Raw genomic sequence first — 20,334 nt, 5'->3', positions numbered from 1 at the left:
CACTGGCAGATAGACTACCGAGAGTGGCAGTAGCTGGATCAGCCTTGGTGAATGGGAGCTCATGCTCCTGGGCCCATTTGTTGATCCCTTCATGTCAACATTGCTACTTCATTTATGTGTCCATTGTGCCAAACTTGGCATAGGATGAGGAAAAAGTCCGGCTGATGGCAACTAGTCAAGACAGTCTCTCTACGTGAGCTTTTACTGTGTTTTCTATAAGAGATATTCTGTGGTGGATATTAACATGAGGTGCAATAATCTTTATATTCTGTGCTTACTCTCGCAGGTCCTTTCATGACTCATCTCCAGTCCTCCATGTCCATAATATTCTTTTTTTTTAATGAGAGGTCATTTATTTTATTTCATATATTATAAAACTTTAAAACTTATCTATTTTGCAAATTTTGTGCTACCAAGGAAGAATTTGAAGAATTTCCAAGGATTAAAGAGAGTTATGAGTCAAAACTGAGCAGTATGCTGAATTACAGAAACAACTGTGACAGGTTTTATTACTAGACATTGTTAATGCAACTGCTATCTGTAACCTCTGCTCTCTCTGATCCAAAATTAGTACCCCATATCCCCATGATAAGGGCATAAAATATGGTTTAGTCTTGTTTTATTAACTGGGGTAAAAAAAAATAACATAAAATTTACTACTTAAACCATTTTTAAGTGTATATATGTTGTGTTAAGTATTTTCATGTTGTTGTACAACAGATATCCAGAAGTTTTTCATCTTGCAAAATTAAACTCTACACCCACTAAACAACTTCCATTTTCCTCTCTGTCCAGCCCCTGGTAATCACCCTTCTATCTTCTGTTTCTATGAATTCGACAACTTTAGGTACGTCATATAAATGAAATCTTGCAGCATTTGAATTTTTGTGACGAGCTGATTTCACTTAACATAATGTCCTTAACTTTTATCCATGTTATAACACGTGAAGAATTTTTCTTTCTTTTTAAGGCTGAATAATATTCTATAGTATGTATATATCATATTTTGTTTATTCATTCATTCACCAAAGGACATTTGGGTTGCTTCAAACTCTTAGCTATTTTAATGCTGCTATGAACATACTCAGAAGGGAGATTGCTTGATCATATGTCAGTTTTATTTTTAATTTCTGATTGTACTACCATACTGGTTTCTATAGAGATTGCTTTACTTTACTATCCTACTAACAGTTCAAAAAGATTCCAATTTCTCTACATCTTTGCCAACACTTGTTATTTTCTGCTTTGTTTGTTTGTTTGTTTTGACAGTAGCTGTTATGGGTTGAATTGTGCCCCTCCAAAATTCATATAATGAAGCCCTAACCCTCAGTACTGCAGAATGTGACTGTATTTGGAGACAGGGCCTTTAAAGAGGTAATTAAGTTAAAATGAAGCCCTCTGGGTGAGCACTAATTGAATCTGACTGGAGTTTTTATGAGATGAGGAAACATGGACACAAACAGAGATCCCATTTGTGTGCACAGACAGAGGAAAGGATGTGAAGACTCAGTGATCAGGTGCCCATCAGCAAGCCAAAGAGAACAGCCTCAGGAGAAATCAAACATGTTGACACCTTGACCTTGGACTTACAGCTTCCAGAACTGTGAGAAAAGATATTTCTGTTATGTAAGTCACTTGCTATTTGTTATGGCAGCCCTAGCAAACTAATATAGTAGCCATCCGGATGGATGTGAGGTGATATCTCATTGTGGTTCTGATATATATTTCTCTAATGATTAGAAATGTTGAGCATCTTTTCATATGGCTGTTGGCCATTTTCATATTATCTTTGGAGTAATGTCTTTTCAAGTCCTTTGCCCATTTTACAATCAGGTACTATTTTCCTTGTTGTTGTTGTTGAATTTTAGGAGTTCTTTATATACTTTGGTTATTTACCCCTTATCAAATATATGATTAGCAAATATTTTCTCCTATTAGGTAGTGCATGATCTTTTATATATTCTTTTTCCAAGCCCCTAACTGAATAGCCAAGTCATTTGCCACCACCCATAAGTCTAAATGTAAATTTAACCTTGTTCCAAATAATACCTTCCACCCACCCAGGTGGATGACCTTGACTGGGGCTAGATAATAGCAGCAGTTCATTTTCATTTTACATTCATCTACCAGTGTGACTCGTCGATGATCGAAGCTTGGCTTTTTTCCTCCTGTCAACTACAGATAAGATTTCCCTTCTTGTGACCTTATATGTGAGCTGAGGTAGATATATTGATCCACCTGCTCTTCAAGTTTATTTGTTTCTTCCGAATCTGCTCAAGGATAATCCCAGAAATAGTATTTCCATCATATAAAACATTGTTCCTTGGTCTCCCCAACCTTTGACTTGAGATCTAGATGCACAGTAACAGATGTTTCATGGGCACAGTAACAGATGTTTCAGGGTTCATTAGTATGCTGGAGACTGTTCTTTGAATGGTTTATTATTTTCTTCTTCAGATAGTTTTGCTTTGCTCCAGAAACCTAAGAGCCTACATTGTGATTCTCCGTTTGAGACTTACCATAAACTCCACATGGTGCCATCTTTCACAACAATTCCTCTAATACCATAGGGTTGTCCAGGTTTTCCAGCACAAGACTCAGGACTGCTTTCACTGATTCCTGGACTTGCTAATGAGCTTTTTCATGCTCTTGGCCTTGTGCAATCATAATATCCACCCAAGTTACTCTATAAAGGTGTTGGAGAAATATTCCAATTATAGAATGTACTGCCTCCAGACCACAAAGAGGCCTACCTCTTTTTCAGGAGATGGAACTTGTGATATAAAATAATTTATTGTTTATTTTGAATGGGGATGTCCTGGGATTCAGCAAATCTTTCACCCTTAAAAACTCTACTGATATGGTGGATCTCTGAATCTTCATAGGGTTTATCAAACTACCCTCAGAGCTCCAAGTAAACAAAAATATAAATATTCTTAAAAACTAGGAACACAGTACCACACTTAAAGAATATCAAAGGTAAAGAGAAAATATTAAATGCTCCCAGAGGAAAAAGATATATTGCTTATGGAAATAAAACATCAAATAAAAATAGCACCAGATATTTATTAAAGACAGAAAGATTTATTCAGATTACTGAAGATTTTTTTTTCTTTATTTTTGTTAACATATAAAAAATCTGTAACTACTTAAAGGGAAGATAAAATTTCTTTCTACTTGTAAGTGTGACACTGAAATACTTTAGGTACTAAAGCAAAGCTCGTAATGCTTTTCTAGTTTTACACTGGTTTATTTTAACAGACTGAGTTAACATTTGTTGAAAGGTGTATGTAACCTAATGTTAACTCTATTATAAAGATGCTCCAGGATAAACTGAGCTCAACTCCAACTAAGACAAAGATGGCAGAAGCCTTTAAAGGGAAAACAGAGGAAACAAAAGGGGACAATGGGGAAGTAAAAGAGAGGGACCAAAAAAGACACAAGGAGGAATATGGAGAAATGGAAAATTACATCAAGGGGGATTTTCCACTGGGCATAAGGAAAAAGAAATTACTGAAAATGTTTTGACAAAATGGGTTAGGACAATTTACATTTTGCAGTTTGACAGCAATGCATTTTTTTCAGCAAACTCTCAGCACAGAGGCTGGAGTTACCTTTAATAGCATGACCTAGTACAGGTGGAAGCCAGGCTAAAGTTTGGTCTTAGCACAGTGTTTGAACAATTCTTAGTGCTACGTGTTCATAGTTTACAGTGATAATTGGCTGACAACAGCATTTTCATCAACAACAATAGTACTAGAAAATTAAGGAGTAATATCCACAATGTGCAATACATAATTTAAAAAAAAAAAGAGAGAGAGAAACCTTGACATGCAAAGAAATGGGTAAAAGTAACCTCCCCCCCCAAATAAAGTCAGTCAATAAAAACAGACCTTAAAAGCACCCAGATATTTGATTGATATAAACTGGTGAGGAAACTATTTGGAAACTGTATAAAAGCACCAATTGAAATCCTACCACTAAAAATATATTTATAATATTTGAAAGTATATTCAAAAGAATATGATACAGCAATAAATTTAAGGAAAGCATTTGATCAAAATAAAAAGAGGAAAAATTAGAATTTCAGAAGGACAAAAGAGGAAGAATGGCATGGAAAAATATTTGAAGAAATATTGGCTGAACAATTCCAAATTTGATCGAAAGCACCAGCATCCAGATTCTGAAATCTGCATACTGCATTTTAAAAATGCTAATGCAAGTTTTTTCAGGAAGAAGAAAGATATCAGATGGAGATCTAGATCAACGTTAAAGAAGGAAGAATAAGAAAATTGTGAACATGTGAAACTATAAATGAATATCAATTTTTACATTATTTAAATACTGTCATGTGCACTTAACAACAGGTATACATTCTGATAAATGCATAGTTAGGCAATTCTGTCACTGTGCAAACATCTTAGAGTGTACTTACACAAACCTAAATGGTATAGCTTGCTATACACCTAGGCTATAAGTTATAGAGTCTTCCTCTTATGTGAGTAATGTGTTGCATTAAGATGTTGTAATGCCTAAGACATCATTAGCTAATAGGAATTTTTCAGCTCCATGATAATCATGTGGGACCACTGTTGTGAATGTAGTCCGTTGTTAACCAAAACGACTTATGTGGCTCATGACTATATTTAAAATTCCAAAAGCATTTTGAAGAACAAATTGTAACATTATATTATGAGTTTATAAAAATGTTGCATTAAACATAGAAAATTATAACACAAAAGGGGAGAGTGTGCAAGTGGAATTAATATGGTTTCAAGTTTCTTATATGTGAAATGGAGTATATGAATCCAAGATGGAATGTGATAGTTACAAATGCAACATGGTAATCTTTTTTACAACAAGAGTTGTAGCGAAAAAGCCACAAGAAGAGACAGGATGGAATACCAAATATTTTTCAGTTTCTGAGTGAGGTTAAAATGGCAAACTTAAACCTAGCCTATCAGAAATTACATTAAAATGAACAAAACATTCCAATTAAAAGCCTGAGATTGTCAAACTGGAAGGAGTAGAGAGGTGTCATTTCAAAATGATAAAAGTGTTAATCCCTAAATGTGTATGCACCTAATTATAAAGCTATAAAAAATGTATAAGCAGTGATTGACATAACTAAATGAGAAATAGAAAACCACAAGCAGAATTAAGATTTCAGTATTCCTTTCTCAATAATTAATATAACAAGTGGACAAAATATGAGTAAGGAAATATATTACTTTTCTATTGCTGCTATAACAAATTACCACAAATTTAGAGCTTTAAAACAACAAAAAATTATTTGTCACTTTTGAAGATCTAGAGTATGAAATGATTTTTATGAGGGCTAAAATCAAGATACCTGCTGAGATACAATCCTCTGGGGGCTCCAGAGGAGACTCAATATGTTGCCTTTTGTAGGTTCCAGAGGCTGTCAGCATTTCCTGGCTGACAGCCACATCGGTCCAACTGTCATCACATATATATTGTGATATCTCCTTTTCTGACTTTTCTGCCTCCTTCTTGTGAACCCTTGGGATTACATGTGGCCTACCTAGATAATACAGAATAATCTCATTTCAAGATCCTTAATTTAATTACATCTTCAAAGTCTTTTTTGCCCTGTAAGTTAACATATTCACAAGTTCTGGGATTAAGACATAGAAGTTTTGGGGGTCCATTGTTCAGCTTACTCCATATATAAAATACATGAATAATGTTTTCAATGAATTTAATTAAATCAGCACTTACAGTACACCTCATTCAACAACTGCAAAAATATACATTCTTTCCAAGATCATGAAAAATTTACCACAGTAGGCGATATACTAGGCCATAAAACAAGTTTCAATAAATTTCAAAGGTTTGAAATACTCTAGAGTATATTTTCTGACCACAGGTAAAATAATTAGAAATCAATAACAGTAATGCATTTAGAAAATTCTCAAGTATTTAGAAATTAAGAAACTCATTTCTAGTTTCTTCATAAGTAAATGGAGAAACCACAAATGGAGTTAGATAATATTTTACCAGAATTATAATGAAAAGGCAACATATCGAATTTATGAAATGCAGCTAAAGTAATATTTAGAGGGAATATTGAAGTTTTACAAGCAATGAAGAAAGACCTAACATCAATGTTCTAAACTTTTGCCTTTGGAAATGAGAAAATGAAGAGCAAATTAAACCCAACGTAAAGAAAATAAAGCATAGAAGGTAGAGGGCTGGTAGAGCTTAGCTCAGGTGGCTAGAGTGTGGTGTTGATCAAACCACAGGCGGTTCGATCCCTGTACTGGCCAACCCCCTACTCCCCCCCCCCCAGAAAAGAAGGAAAGAAAATAGAACATAGAATAGAAACTAAACATAACATAGACAAACAAAAAACTAAACATAACATAGACAAACAATAAGAAAAGTCAATAGTGAAAAATTGATTCTTTGTAAAGAGTAATGAAATTGAAAGCCTCTAACAAGACTAATAAAAAAAAATTAAAAATACAAATAAACAACATCAGAAATGATAAAATGTTCATCAGTATGGGTCATACAATTGTTAGAAGGAAAATAAGGAGATCATTTGGGATGCCATAACGAAGTACCATAGACTGGGTGGCTTATAAATAACATAAATTTATATCTCCAGTTCTGGAAGGCTGGGAATTCCATGATCAAAATGAAGTGGGGACCTGCTTTCTGGTTCATGGATGACCGTCTTTTTGCTGTGTCCTCACACAACAGAAGAGGCGAGCCAGCTCCCTCAGTTGTCTTTTATAAAGGCACTAATCACATTCATGAGCACTCTGTCCTTATTACCTACTCATCTCACAAATAGCCCGCCTCCTAATATTATCACCTTGGAGTTAAGATTTCAAATGATCAACTTGGTGGGTGGGGCACAAACATTCAGAACATATCAATTTTGAAAACCTTTATGCAAAATTTTTACAATTTAAAGTGGACAAATTCTTGAAAACACAACTCATTAAAAGTAATGAAGAGGAAAAAGAAAATTTTGATAGCTCTATGTGCATTAAAAAATTAAATTTATAATTAAAAACATTTTTATAAAGAATATTACAAGATCAGAAGCATCAAATGGCAAATTACATGAAATATTTAAAGGAAAATATATCAATAGAGGAGGAAAGAACAATTCCCAACTTGCTTTATGAAGACAGCATAACCTGAAATGATGACCTGACAAAAATAATATGAAAAAGAAAAATTACAGTCCAATATTGTTTATAAACATAAAAGAAAAATATCCATTAAAATATCAGCAAATAAATGAATCCAGTAATATGTAGTGTGATTTATCCCTGGAATGTGAGGTTGTTTCAAAATTTGAAAAGACAATGAAGAAAAGAGAACCCATAGAAACTTCTAAATAAATGTAGAAAAAGCATTTAACAAAATTCAGTAATCATTTACAATAAAAACTCTCAGCAAACTTAAAAGGGAACTTCCCAAATTTGATAAAGGTGTCAAATATCTACAGCTAACTGACAAATACTTAATGGTGAAACAGTAGATAAATGAGTATATTTTTGAGACCAGACAAAAGGCAAGGATGTCTACTCTCATTACTTCTATTCAACACTGCACTGGAATTTATAGCCAGATAATAAGTCTTCAAAAAGAAACAAAAGTCAGAAATTTTGGAAAAGAACATGTAAAAACTCTCTTTATTAACATGTTCAGCTCCATACAGGACCTGAATTGGAGCCACACTCTGTAGTGGAAAAGAGTGCCATGATGTAGGCAACCAAAGAAGATTCAGTTTAAGTTTTAAATCGTGGGGGAAGAGCCTATTAAAAGTGCTGGTTATTACAGAAAAATAAATGTATAAATACATACATTCATACACAGATTACTCGTTTAAATAATCCTAGACATTTATGAAAATAAAAACCAATAGAACTAATAAGTAAATTTAGCAATGTTTCAGTATAAAAAAAATCTATATTTAAAAACAATTGCATTTCTACATACTACCACAAAAAATTGTTTAAAAAATAAATTATTCGCTGTAGCATTAAAATATATAAAATACTTAGGAATATGTTTAATATATGTAAGAATTCCACATAAAAGCTAAAAAAGCAGAAAGAAAATAAATATAACCTAAGTGGAGAGTCCATGTTCATTATTTTGAAGATTCAATGTTGACAAGATAGATTTTCTTTTCCCAAATTGATCTTTGGATTTAATGCCTTCCCAATCAAATCCAAGCAGTATTTTTTTCTTTTTCTTTTTTATTTTTTTACAGTAAATTGCTAGTGGAGCCAAAATTTAGATTAAAAAACAAAGAAACTATAGGACAAAAAGAAACTTAAAATGAGAAAGCAAAATTAGAGGATTTACACTGTCTGATTTCAAGACTTATAAAGCCACAGAAATCATGACAGTGTGATATTGGTGTAAGAATGACACATTAATTAATGGAAGAGAATAGAGTCCAGATATAGACACACACATGTACAATGGATTTGGATGATGACATTAAGGATATTCAATGGAAAAAGTGTAGTGTTTTCAACAAGTGTTAATGGAACAAATGAATATTGTTATGAAAAAAATTAAACCTTAATCTCTACCTCACACTATACTAAAATATAATTATTTTTAAATGACATATAAGAGATGATAGCACATGATAAAATAATGCTCAAATGTTTTTAATTTTTCATGAAAGAGGATGCAAATGGTAGTATGCAACAAGGACTGGGAGATGCTGTACAGCTTCAAAGCAACAGATCAAGACTCGACATGCAGACGTTAAAAGTCAATTCATAGCAGTGATCACATAAGCCATATAAGTAAATAAAATTGCCAAATGTTAAAAAAATTAACAATAGAATATTTAAAACTGTTCCTTTTACAATAGCCATAGCTATAATAGCCAGCAATAAAGTCAGAGATGCAGCAATAGTGTCAGAGAAAAGAGAAAATTCCAGCTTCTTACACAAGACTTCATTTACCAGTTTTGTGACCTCGGAAAGATATCTTAACTTTCTTGCATCTTATTTTCATCTACTATAAAATGGAGAACAAAACTAGCATCTACTGCATAGGGTTGAGAGGATTAAATTAGATAATGCTTATAAAGCACTATGTACAATTCCTGGTACAAAGTAAGCAGTAACTACTCATAACAAAATAAAAATATAAATTTGAATTATTATAATAACCAAAAGTTATCAGAATATTTTCTCCTATAGCTTTATATAAATGGTTGACATTTTTAATATTTGAGGTGGATAGTGTCTAATTATGGCCATTTATTAATTACTTCCCTCTCAATATGGTCATGCTACCTTTCACCCAAAGAGGAGATCTATCTCCCTTCTCTTTAATGTGGCTGACCTTAAAGACTTGATTAAGTATTAGATTGAGGCAGAAGTGACCAATATTCTAAAATTTTTCAGGCTAGATCATAAGAAAGCTTGCAACTTCCACATGAATCTCTTGGAAACTTCCTTTCAGGAACTGACTGCCATTGTATGAGAAGTCCAAGCCATATGGAAGGTCAAGTGTAGGTCCTCTGCTGAGCTCCCAGCAGTCACATCAACTCGCAGCCATGAGAGGGAGGCAGTTTTAACATTAAGCCTAGTCAATTCTTTAGATGTCTCCAATCTCATCTGCTTCTGAACTATATCTGCATGAAGGATACTGAGTGAAAATCACCTTGCAGTACTAGTCAACACAAAAAACTATGAAAGATGATCATAAATATTGTTTTAAGCCACTGAAATCTAGAGTGATTTGTAATACAGTAAATGGTAACTGAAGCAATGGTTAACACTCAACAGAAAGCAAAATCAAAAACGAAATCTCCATATCCGTTGTCAATCTTGCTGCGTGTCATAAAATATCCCCCGTTCTTGGGTTTTAGGAGATTTTCCTGCTTTCAAATTTTCCTTTCCTGAAGTTCTCTTAAACTCATAATTTCCACATTGCCATTCTCTTGATTTCTTGTTCTCTCCCCTGCCAAAAACTCTATTCCTTGCCCTTGTTTCTCAAGCTACACTAGTAGTTTTCTACACAAGGTAAAATCTTATAAATGAAGATAAAATTAAATAATTACAAGAAAACAAAAAGTGTACATCTGAGTATGACCATGCTGAATTTCTGGTAGAAAAAAAGTATGTCACAATTAAATGTGACATGCAGATTCATTTTATATAGTTTGTTGTACATTAAGATCCAATTAGGAGCATAAGTTTTATCTCATTTCTATAAGAAAATAAATTTCAACATAACTTAAGAGTCCACTTAAATTCTTAAAATAAAAACATTTTATAGCTCTAAACATAAAAAAACAATTTTTTATTATTCCATTTAAAATTCCAAGCCCACAACACTACCCTCATAGTTTCAGGACTTTTTAAACATTGGTTGTAATCTTTGGCTGCTTTATTAATTCTTTTCAATAATATAATCATATGCTTTTAAGAATATTTTAAATATTGAATATCACTAAAGATTAAAAACATGAATCTAAGTGATATAAAGAAGAAACAACTTGTTGAAAAGACTTTTCTCTACTCATAAATTTAGGAAGCCTTTTTTTTCCTCAGTATTACTAAAGTATGCTTACATTTATTTAAAAGTAATATTTGATACATTTTTGTTTGGTTTTTCTTTCTTTTTATACTCCTTTAATTTTTGCAGATGTCTTAGGAGTGTGCCACCTCCTGGTCTAGCTGCCTGTTTGTGAGCTCTGTAATAGGCTCTCTGTTTGAATTCTATGGTGTAATTCCAAACATTGTTGCCTTCTTTTTGAAGTATGTGGCTTGCATTTCACACAGACCTTTAGGATGATTTCCTTGCATGGTGAGAAGTTTCTGACGGGCAGGTTTACTGGAGTCCCTTGGCTTTAAACTTGGCTCAGAGCAGATGGTACTGCTCCAGACAGCAACAACACAGCTCTGGGCTTGAAAATGTTAGTGTACACGTGATGTTTTCTCCCCCTGGGACTGATATGATTGATGGGACTTTGGAACTAAAAACTGAGAAAAATAGATCCTTCACAATTGGCTATTTGCTGGCAAAAAGAAAAAAAAAATTAGAAAGTTCTCAAAAAAGAATGTGACACAATTCATTGTTTCAGTGCCAAATAACAGTCTTCTGCCATCTAGGGTGACTTGACTCTAAAAATAATGCTTTAAAACTGCTGAGTTTAAGAAAGCCTATAATAATAAATGTAAGGAAAATGAAATAGTTTAGATCTAAAATGTCTTTTCGCACTTCTATTATACAGCATGGAAACTAAACCGCACTTAAACCTTTGCTCCAAAAATAAAACTAAAGGAGAAAAAATGAGCCATGAAGCTTAAGTACTGTGTTTCAATATAAAACAGCAGCTGAAGGAGGTGCTAAAATAGGTAATTGATGGTAAATAATTAGAAGCAATACCATTACTGAGAGGGATAATATATATATGAAAGATAGGGGTGTGGAGAGGAGAGAGGAAGGGATGGAGGGAGGGAGAGAGGGGGGGAGAGAGAGAGAGAGAGAGAGAGATTCAGGTAAACCCTTCATTATGGTTTATAATATTTTCCCATAAATCATGGGAACCAATGTATTTAAACAGGATAAATAAAGGGTGAATAAGTAATAATATAGAATCAGAATATGCAGATAAAATTAAAGCCATAATAGATTGTTTATTATTTAACAATGTATCTACTAAGACAAGAATATAAATGTGTATGTATGTATTTTTTTCTGTTAGCTGGAAAAGTGACTAAATATTTCTTAGCATAGATTAAATCAGAAGGGTATCTTGAAATCTATCACCTTAACTCTATTATGATGGTTAAGGAAGATCCTTAGTTATGTAATATAGGGTGAAACAACGCTGTGTAGTAGGACTCTTTCCCCTTTAAAAAAAAAAAAATCAACAACCATACTGCTTCACCAGGATTCCAAGGCACCAAGGACTGGGTTAAAATGTTAGACCAGGGAGATCCCATTGAAAGTCCAAAAGCAGGGAAGTAATGGAATATAGACTGGAGATCACAGTCAACAAAAATGCCAAATATTTGTGGGTGGCACAAGGACAGTTGAGGCGATGCTGTGAGCTCCTTTTGACCCAGTAAGTCTGTTAGCACAATATTTTAGCATTTACTCCATAGTAAGTACTCTATGGTCATTAGTCCAAGAAATCTTCACAGCAAACATATGATGTTTGAGTTACTATTTCCATTTTATAGATAAGAAAACTGAGGCTTAGCTATATAAAGTATCTTGCCCAAAGAGGAAAGTTGTTAAATAAAATTACAGCTCAGGAAACCAGATATAAAAGCCCTAGCTCCCAACATATACAAAGATTTCATGCAGCACTGAATGAAGGTAGAAATGTTTGTGTTTTTTACTGCTGTCTTCCCAGTGCTTCTCTCAGTTATTTCACAATATGCAAAATATAAAAATACAGAAAAGTTTTACACATTAAAAAAAATTAAAGCTTCTTCTCAGAAAGAATTCTTAGTCATCTCCAAAATTTGGCTCGATATATACTCACTCAGTAATGAATTAAATTCTTTTTCATGAAGATAGTTATCTTTTCTAGAAAACTGGAAACATCCAAAAAAGAAAAGGTCCGCCTTTCGTAAGCAATAACTAATTATTATTCAACATTGAAATTATTTTACATTTGGCATTTTTTTTTCATAATAGCAGTGTATCAATGGCTAGTTATAACCAATACATGCTGTATCCAAATTAGATCACTTTGAGAAGATAAAAGGTGAATGTGTGGCTTGTATCCTAAAGTAAAGGTTAGGTTTATGTGAGATTGCCTGCACTCATGAAACAATGAAAGAGCAATTAAATGTGTTAATAGGTGGAATTTAATTTCAAGAAGATTTTAGAAAAGTGAACACTCAGGGGAATCCCATCAAAGACTTGGCCTTGAAATAAACGTAAGGCATAAGAAGACATGACAGGCAAAACCAGTGACAGTCAGGTAAGTCAGCTAAAGGACACATTTTTTTTTTAAAGAAAAGGAAAGGAAAATACTTTATGAAAGAGACAGTGAAGAAATCAACCAGAATAGATATAGAGACATCAGAATGACTTTAGGGGTGATAACAAATAGATGCTTTTACACAAATGTATGTACTCCATCAATAACCAGGTAAAAAAGCCATCTGTCTCCACAGTGTTTATTTTTTATTACTGGTTAATTCTTCATTTCTTCTAAAGTAAATCAACTCTTAGTTGTTCTTTCCTTCTCTTTACCAACTGGTTCACGATGGCTTTACATTTTTCTAATTGAAATAAGAGGATTTCAGGGATGATATTTTCATGTCTTTACTCTTAATTTTGAGATTTAGTTTTTAAATTATAGAAGAATGTCAGAGCTAGTGATTCTTGTAAGGAGATATTGAGACAATGACAGTGGAATTAACCTGCTAACATAAGTAGAGGAATCTGGTATATTCTCTCCTCTAAAGATACTCTCTGATTGATACGAGAATGCCATGGAAAAGTGGCAAAAAGAAAAAGAAAAAAAAAACCTCCACAGTCTTTTCTATTAAAAATATTTTTCTCTCAGAATAAATGTTTGATACCTAAAGTGTTCTTTGGCCTAAAGATGTTACCAATATACACAAGTATTACTTATTAAACTTTTGTTTGGCATAACAGAGAACTATTGATATAAACATTTCCATATATTAAAGTATTTTTCCTCTACTTTTTAAATGTCTTTATTCCTTATTTTTCTGATTTAAGCTCTTAAACTTGACTTTTTTTTTCTATTTTGTGAATGCTGATGTTTCAAGGTGGCTATTTCATTCATTGGCCAACTCAGTACGTCTCTGTGTTGTATGAGGAAAATTCTTTTCCTTGTCAGTTTCTTTTATGGATCCTATAAGCATGTCCAAACTGCAATATAATGCACTCATGAGCTTTAATAAGCTTATACATTTGTATAACAACCACTACAGTCAAAATACAGACAATAACCAACATTCCATACCCAAAGTATTTTCTTATAACCCTTCCCAATCCATTTCACCCATGCCCATAGCAAGTACTGAACTTCCATTTGTCACGATGATTCTTTGCTAGACTTGTCTTTCTAGATTTTCAAATAAATGGAATTATGCAGTGTGCACTCTTCTGTGTCTGGCTTCTTTCACTCAGGATAATGTTGTCGGGAATCACCCATGTTGTCACATGTCATCAATAGTTCATTCCTTTTTATTTCTGAGCACTGCTCCATTTATGAACATACCATTGTTTGTTTATCCATTTAACAGTTATATTTATGTTGCTTGCAGTTTGGAGTTCTTTTTAGTAAAGCTGCTGTGAACATTCATGTTCAAATGTATACATCAATACATGTATAGACAAATGTTTGTATAGACAAATGTTTTCATTTCTTTAAGTACCTAAGAGTGGAGTGGGTCTCACAGTAAGTACATGTTTAACTTTGTAAGAAAGTGAAGAACCATTTTCCAAAGTGTTTGTATAACTTTACAATCCCACTAGAAACATGCAAGAGTTCTAGTTGTTCCACAATCTTGCCAGAATTTGGGTTTTGCCAGTAATTTATTTTAGTCATTCTAAGTGTATATAGAGGCTTTTCATTCTGGTATTAATTGCATCTTTTCTGATGAGAGACATTGAACATCTTTACATAAGCTTTTTGACATTTTTTATACATCATATTAGACCATTTCTGCTGCTTATAACAGGAATACCTAAAAATGAGTAATTTATTTCTTACAGTTTTGGAGGCTGGGAATTCCAAAGTTCAGGGAACACATCTGGTGAGGACCTTGTTCTTGGTGGTGTCTCCACACAGCAATAGAGTGTCACATGGCAAATGGCTGAGCTAGAGAGCTAATCTCCTCACTCTCCTTTTAAAGCCATCAGAGCCACACCCATGACCATCCATTAAACCATCAATGGATTAATCAATTCAGGAGGGTCGAGTCCTCACAATCTAATCACCTATTAAAAGGCCTTACCTTTCAATTACTATAATTGGATTTCCCATCCTCTTAATACAGTTAATAATGAAGATTAAGTTTCCAATCATGAACCTTTGGAGGACACATTTAACCCATAACAATCTCATTTTGTGAAATATCTGTTAAAGTATTTTATTAATTTTTACTGGGTTTATTTTTTCTTATTATTGAGTTCTAAATTCTATATACAACTATTAGTTAGATAAATTTATTGTAAATAGTTACTCCTAGTTTGTGGCTTGCTTTCCTACTTTCTGAACAGATAGCAGATTTGCATTTAAAGAGCAAAATTATTGCTTATTTTTTTGAAGAATAATGTATCAATTTATTTTTCTTTATGACTAAGAAATGTTTACCCACCCTAAGGAAAGGAAGATTTTCTTCTATGTTCCCCTGTGTTTTATATTTTATCTTTTGTGTTTAGGGCTATGATCTACTTAGAGTTAAAATTTGTGTATAGTTTAAAATGAGTGAAATCTCCTTTACTTTGCTTATGGATATATATTTGTTTGGGCATCATTTGTTGAAAACTATACTGTCTCTATCAAATTCCCTTGGAAATGTCAGTGAAAATCAATCATCTGTATACGTGCAGGTCTATTTCTGGACTCTCTCTCTTCTGTTGTACTGATCTTGCTTTCTGTTTTTAAGCCAAACTATACCATCTTGCTTACAGTACCTTTATAGCAAGTCTTAATATCAGGCAGTATAAGTTCTCCAACTTTATTCTTATATTTTAAAATTGTTTGGGTCATTTGAGGTTCTTTGCACTTTCATATAAATTTTAGAATCCACTGTCATTTTCTACAAAAAATCTGATGTATTTTATTTATGAAATGTGAATAAATAGAGCAAAATTGCAAGAAATTACTTTAACAATCTTGAGTTTTCCAATTGGTAAGCATGATATGCTCATCTCTTTTAATTAGTTTTTAAAATTTTTATTAGCAGTGCTTTAATTTTATTGTATACTTCGTAAATATATTTTGATAACTTTATCCCTACATATTTTATATTTTGATGCTATTATAAGTTACATATTTTTATTTCCTACTTGGACTTAACCATTGATGGTATATTTCAAAATGATATAATTTTTCTATATTGACCTTCAAGCCTGCAACACTGCTAAACTAGCTTGTTATTTCTAACACCTTTATTGTATACTTTTAGGCTTTTACGCGTGTACAAATTTATCATCTACACATAGGCAGCTTTATTTCTTTTACAACTTCTCATCTTTTTATTTATTTATTTTTTGTCCTGTTAAACTGGCTAGAACTTCTAGTACACTGTTGAATAGAAGTGTTAAAGTGGACATTTCTACTCTTTCTAAATCTTATGGGGAAAACATGAAGTTTTTCATCTTTAAGAATGCTAATTCATGTTTACTGTAAAAAATCTTAAAATGTGTTCTTATATTTCCCACATTCTGTCCTTCGTGCTATTACTGCCATACAATATTATTTTTATGTTATAAATCCCATTACTGGCATTTTTCTACTTTATACTGTCAATAATCTTTTTAAAAATTTAATATAATAAAAAAGATGGGTTTTAAAAATATATGTTTATTCATATATTTGGCATTTGAGGTTCTCTGTGCTTAACTTTTGAAGACACCAATGATTTAATAGAACATGACAGTTGTTAAAGGACACATAACACAGTAAATTTTATTGAATCAAATGGTGAACCACTTGGGGGAGATAAGATATTATAGCTATCTCAATCCACATACAAACAAAAGAAAGTTTAGGTTGGTTAAATTTCTAAAAGTAAAGTATAATAATCAATTTAATATTCATATCATATTTATGGAGACATATAAAATCTTTTTATATGCATAAAACCCTTTCTAAGATATTAAAAATTCAGAAACCAGAAAGGCAGTCTGACAGGTTTGATTAGGTAGATTGAAAACTGTCTACATGGTATATTATCCATGAATAAATTTCAAAATAATCAATGAACTGAAAAACCTTGTAAGACAAATGTAACAGAAATAGCTTAATTATTCATAATATAAATGGAGCTCTACATATCTACCAAAAATAGTTCTAATAGTGAAATTTGTGAAGTATATGAACAGGCAATTTAAAGAAGAAATGAACAAAATATCAACCTCACAGGGAAGTTAAGATGCAAATCAGCGTAGTATACCTTAAAACAACAATGTGAAATATTTTTTATCCAAACATTTTGCAAAATTTAACCAAATTTAATGGAATCACACAGTTTTAAATAATCAGCTTTGAAATACATGAGAAAACAAATTTTAGCATGCTTTGAGATCTATTTGGCAGTATTAATAAAAATGAAACTTTACAAAAATTACAAAGTTCATGGAAAGATTTATATTATCTTTCAATTCTATTTTCCACAAACTTATCGAAGTATTCCCATCTAACAATTCTGGTTCTCATAATGCATACTATAAAAACTACTGTAAGTGCATAAGTATATATTATATTTAAATATTTATTTGCATGATAAAAAGTGTAAATAATTTAAATGTCAGTTAAAAGGACATATATAATAATACAAAAAAAAAAACCCACAAGAGTACAATCCTACAAAGAAATAACATTTGGACATTAAAATTTAGAAAATTCTGTATCAAAAGAGGCCTAAAATAAATTGTCAAGGGAATAAATAAGTTACAGATATGTGTGTGCATGTGTGTGTGTGTATATATATAATTATATATATATGTTAGTGTATAGGTATATGTATATGTATGTGGGAATTGATAGATAGGTAGATCTATTTGATAATGTTTGGGTTTGAATGTTATTTTGACAGCTGTATTAAATAAAAAATCCATCAACATCACTAAACCTCGATTGTTATTTAGTATTTTGTTTTTTTTTTAATTATCAATATATTTGAATTGAAATATTATCAAGTCATAAATATGAAACATTTTGCATAATACATGAAGTTTGAAAAATCAAATATTAGCAGCATTTCAAAATATTTTTTCAACACCATGTTTTACTTACAAGCTTATTATTAATATAACCTTTGTTTAATTATTTGGCTCAAAGCAAGTCACAGAACAGATATTTAAATCACAATTATTGTATCTATCAGCAATTTTCTAAAATACATGTATGATTTTTTTTGTATAGCCATATCAAAATATGTGGATGTTGGATTTGTACTTTTATTTGCAAGATTAATATCTGAATTTTTCTTCGAAGTGTTTTTTCACAATTTATGATAGAGAAAATATTATTTTAACTAATTAAAGTGTGCCTAAGAAACATTAGAACTGAAAATGAGGCGTAGTCCCAATTCTGATAATGGCGAAGTAGCTTGTATTAGACTAACCCTCTTGCTAATAACAACTGTAAACTCAGAACACAACTTTATTTTTTTTTTTTTTTTTTTTTTTTTTGTCTTTTTCGTGACGGGCACTCAGCCAGTGAGTGCACCGGCCATTCCTATATAGGATCCGAACCCACGGCGGGAGCGTCGCCGCGCTGCTAGCGCAGCACGTTACCGAGTGCGCCACGGCTCGGCCCCAGAACACAACTTTAAACACACACACCCCTAACGAAGGTTATAAAAAGCAACAAAATGTTGGTGGAAACTGGAGGAACATAATCCTTAAAAGAATGGAATGGAACTTAGTGCTAGCCACATTAACACTGTATAACTTTCCTCTTGAGGGCACTCAACATACTACACCATGCATGTTAGCTACAATTTAAGAGTAAAGCTTGTTTCACTTGGTTGAGATGTTTAAAGGCTGAAGTGTGAGACTACCAGAGCAGATGGAAATTGATGAGGAGAATCATGGATAGAAAGAAGCCAAAGAAAGTGTGTAGAAATTTCTATCAGATCCTTGACACACCAAGAATTGAATATGTATGGAGGACACATCAAATGGCCAAGTCAAAAGTGAAAGCTGAAAATTTGAAAAGCTGGAACAGACATTTTCACCTCATGCTGAAAAAGGAGACAGTTTAAAATTTGAGTTCCACCAACATAGAAGAATTTGATAAATATCTTGTATCTTCCTATTAAAACCTCATGAAAGTTTTCCTTTAGGAGTAAAACTCCTTAAATATTAATAAATTAGTATTAAGAGTGAAGGCAAAACTTAAATAGATTTCTCTATAAAAAGTAAAAGTCCAACCCTACAACCTCAGAGTGATCAGCCAGTATTAAGTATCTGGTAAAACAAATATCAATATTCTTCAGAGGAGGAAAACCACATTCAGAGATTTCATAGCACAATGTTGACAGTGTCCAGTATAGAGTAAAACATTACCAATTTCCATTTTTCTCTTCTTCACTTTCTTCCTATTTTTTCTCTTCCTTTCTCTTCTTGAATAATTTACTAAACAAGTAATTAGGGGGAGCCCAGAAAATAAATTATTCATATTTGGGAAAGTGAGGAAGGGTGTCAGAGTTTAGCATGAGGAAGGCATCCATGTGGCTGTGAAAGTAAGTTTGATACAAGTTGTTCAAGCCCAAACATGGTGAGAAGGATGACCATCTGGGAAGATGACCAGAATCTCCTACAGAGGGGCAGCCTAGTGTACCTTATGGGAGTCCAAGTGGGAAAGCAGCAGCATTCCCCAGTGGAGGCAAACAATGGAATGTCAGAGCCTGAGGATCATAAACTATGGAGAGGTAGCCTGCTATGATGCAGAATGAAGAAGCCTTCCCCACGGGAAGACACCTGCTGTGGACAGCGGGAACACAAATGTTGTAAATAGGGCTTGCATGTGAGGGTGTAACATGTCTGGGTATGGAGTGAGCCCATAGGGTGAGGTGGCCTGATGGCAATTGTTGAAACCTGAGTGGAGAGATTTAGAAGGACTTCTCTGTGGTGTGGTGACTGAGCGTCGGGTGTTGGAATCTGAGTGGTACAAGGAGGCAACTGCATTAGTCTTCTAAGAAAATGCCACAGACCAGATTAAACAACAGAAATTTAATTTCTCACACTTACTTCCAGAAGCTGAAAGTTCAAGACGAAGGTTTTGGAAAGTTTGGTTACTTTTGAGGCCTCTCTCCTGAGCTTGCAGATAGCCACCTTTGCACTGTGTCCTTACATACATGGCCTATTCTTTATGTGTACACATCTCTTATGCCTCTCTCTCCTCTTACAAGGACACCAATCATATTGGATCATGGGCCCACCTTTATGAACTTATTTAACCTAGATTACCTTAATAGCCTTATCTCCAAATATAGTCATATTGACAGTTAGTGCTTCAGTTTATAAATTTAGAAGGCACACATTTAGTTCATAAAAGCAGTTTGCATGGGATAGGGAAACAAGATGTTGGAACGTTAGCAAGGGAGAGGGCACCCAAATGGGGACAGATGTGATGGCACA

The sequence above is a fragment of the Cynocephalus volans genome, chromosome 5 (genome assembly GCF_027409185.1).
Source record: "Cynocephalus volans isolate mCynVol1 chromosome 5, mCynVol1.pri, whole genome shotgun sequence".
NCBI classification, from domain to species: domain Eukaryota; kingdom Metazoa; phylum Chordata; class Mammalia; order Dermoptera; family Cynocephalidae; genus Cynocephalus; species Cynocephalus volans.
The sequence above is the reverse complement of the archived record's forward strand: the minus strand, read 5'-3'. Positions refer to the sequence as shown.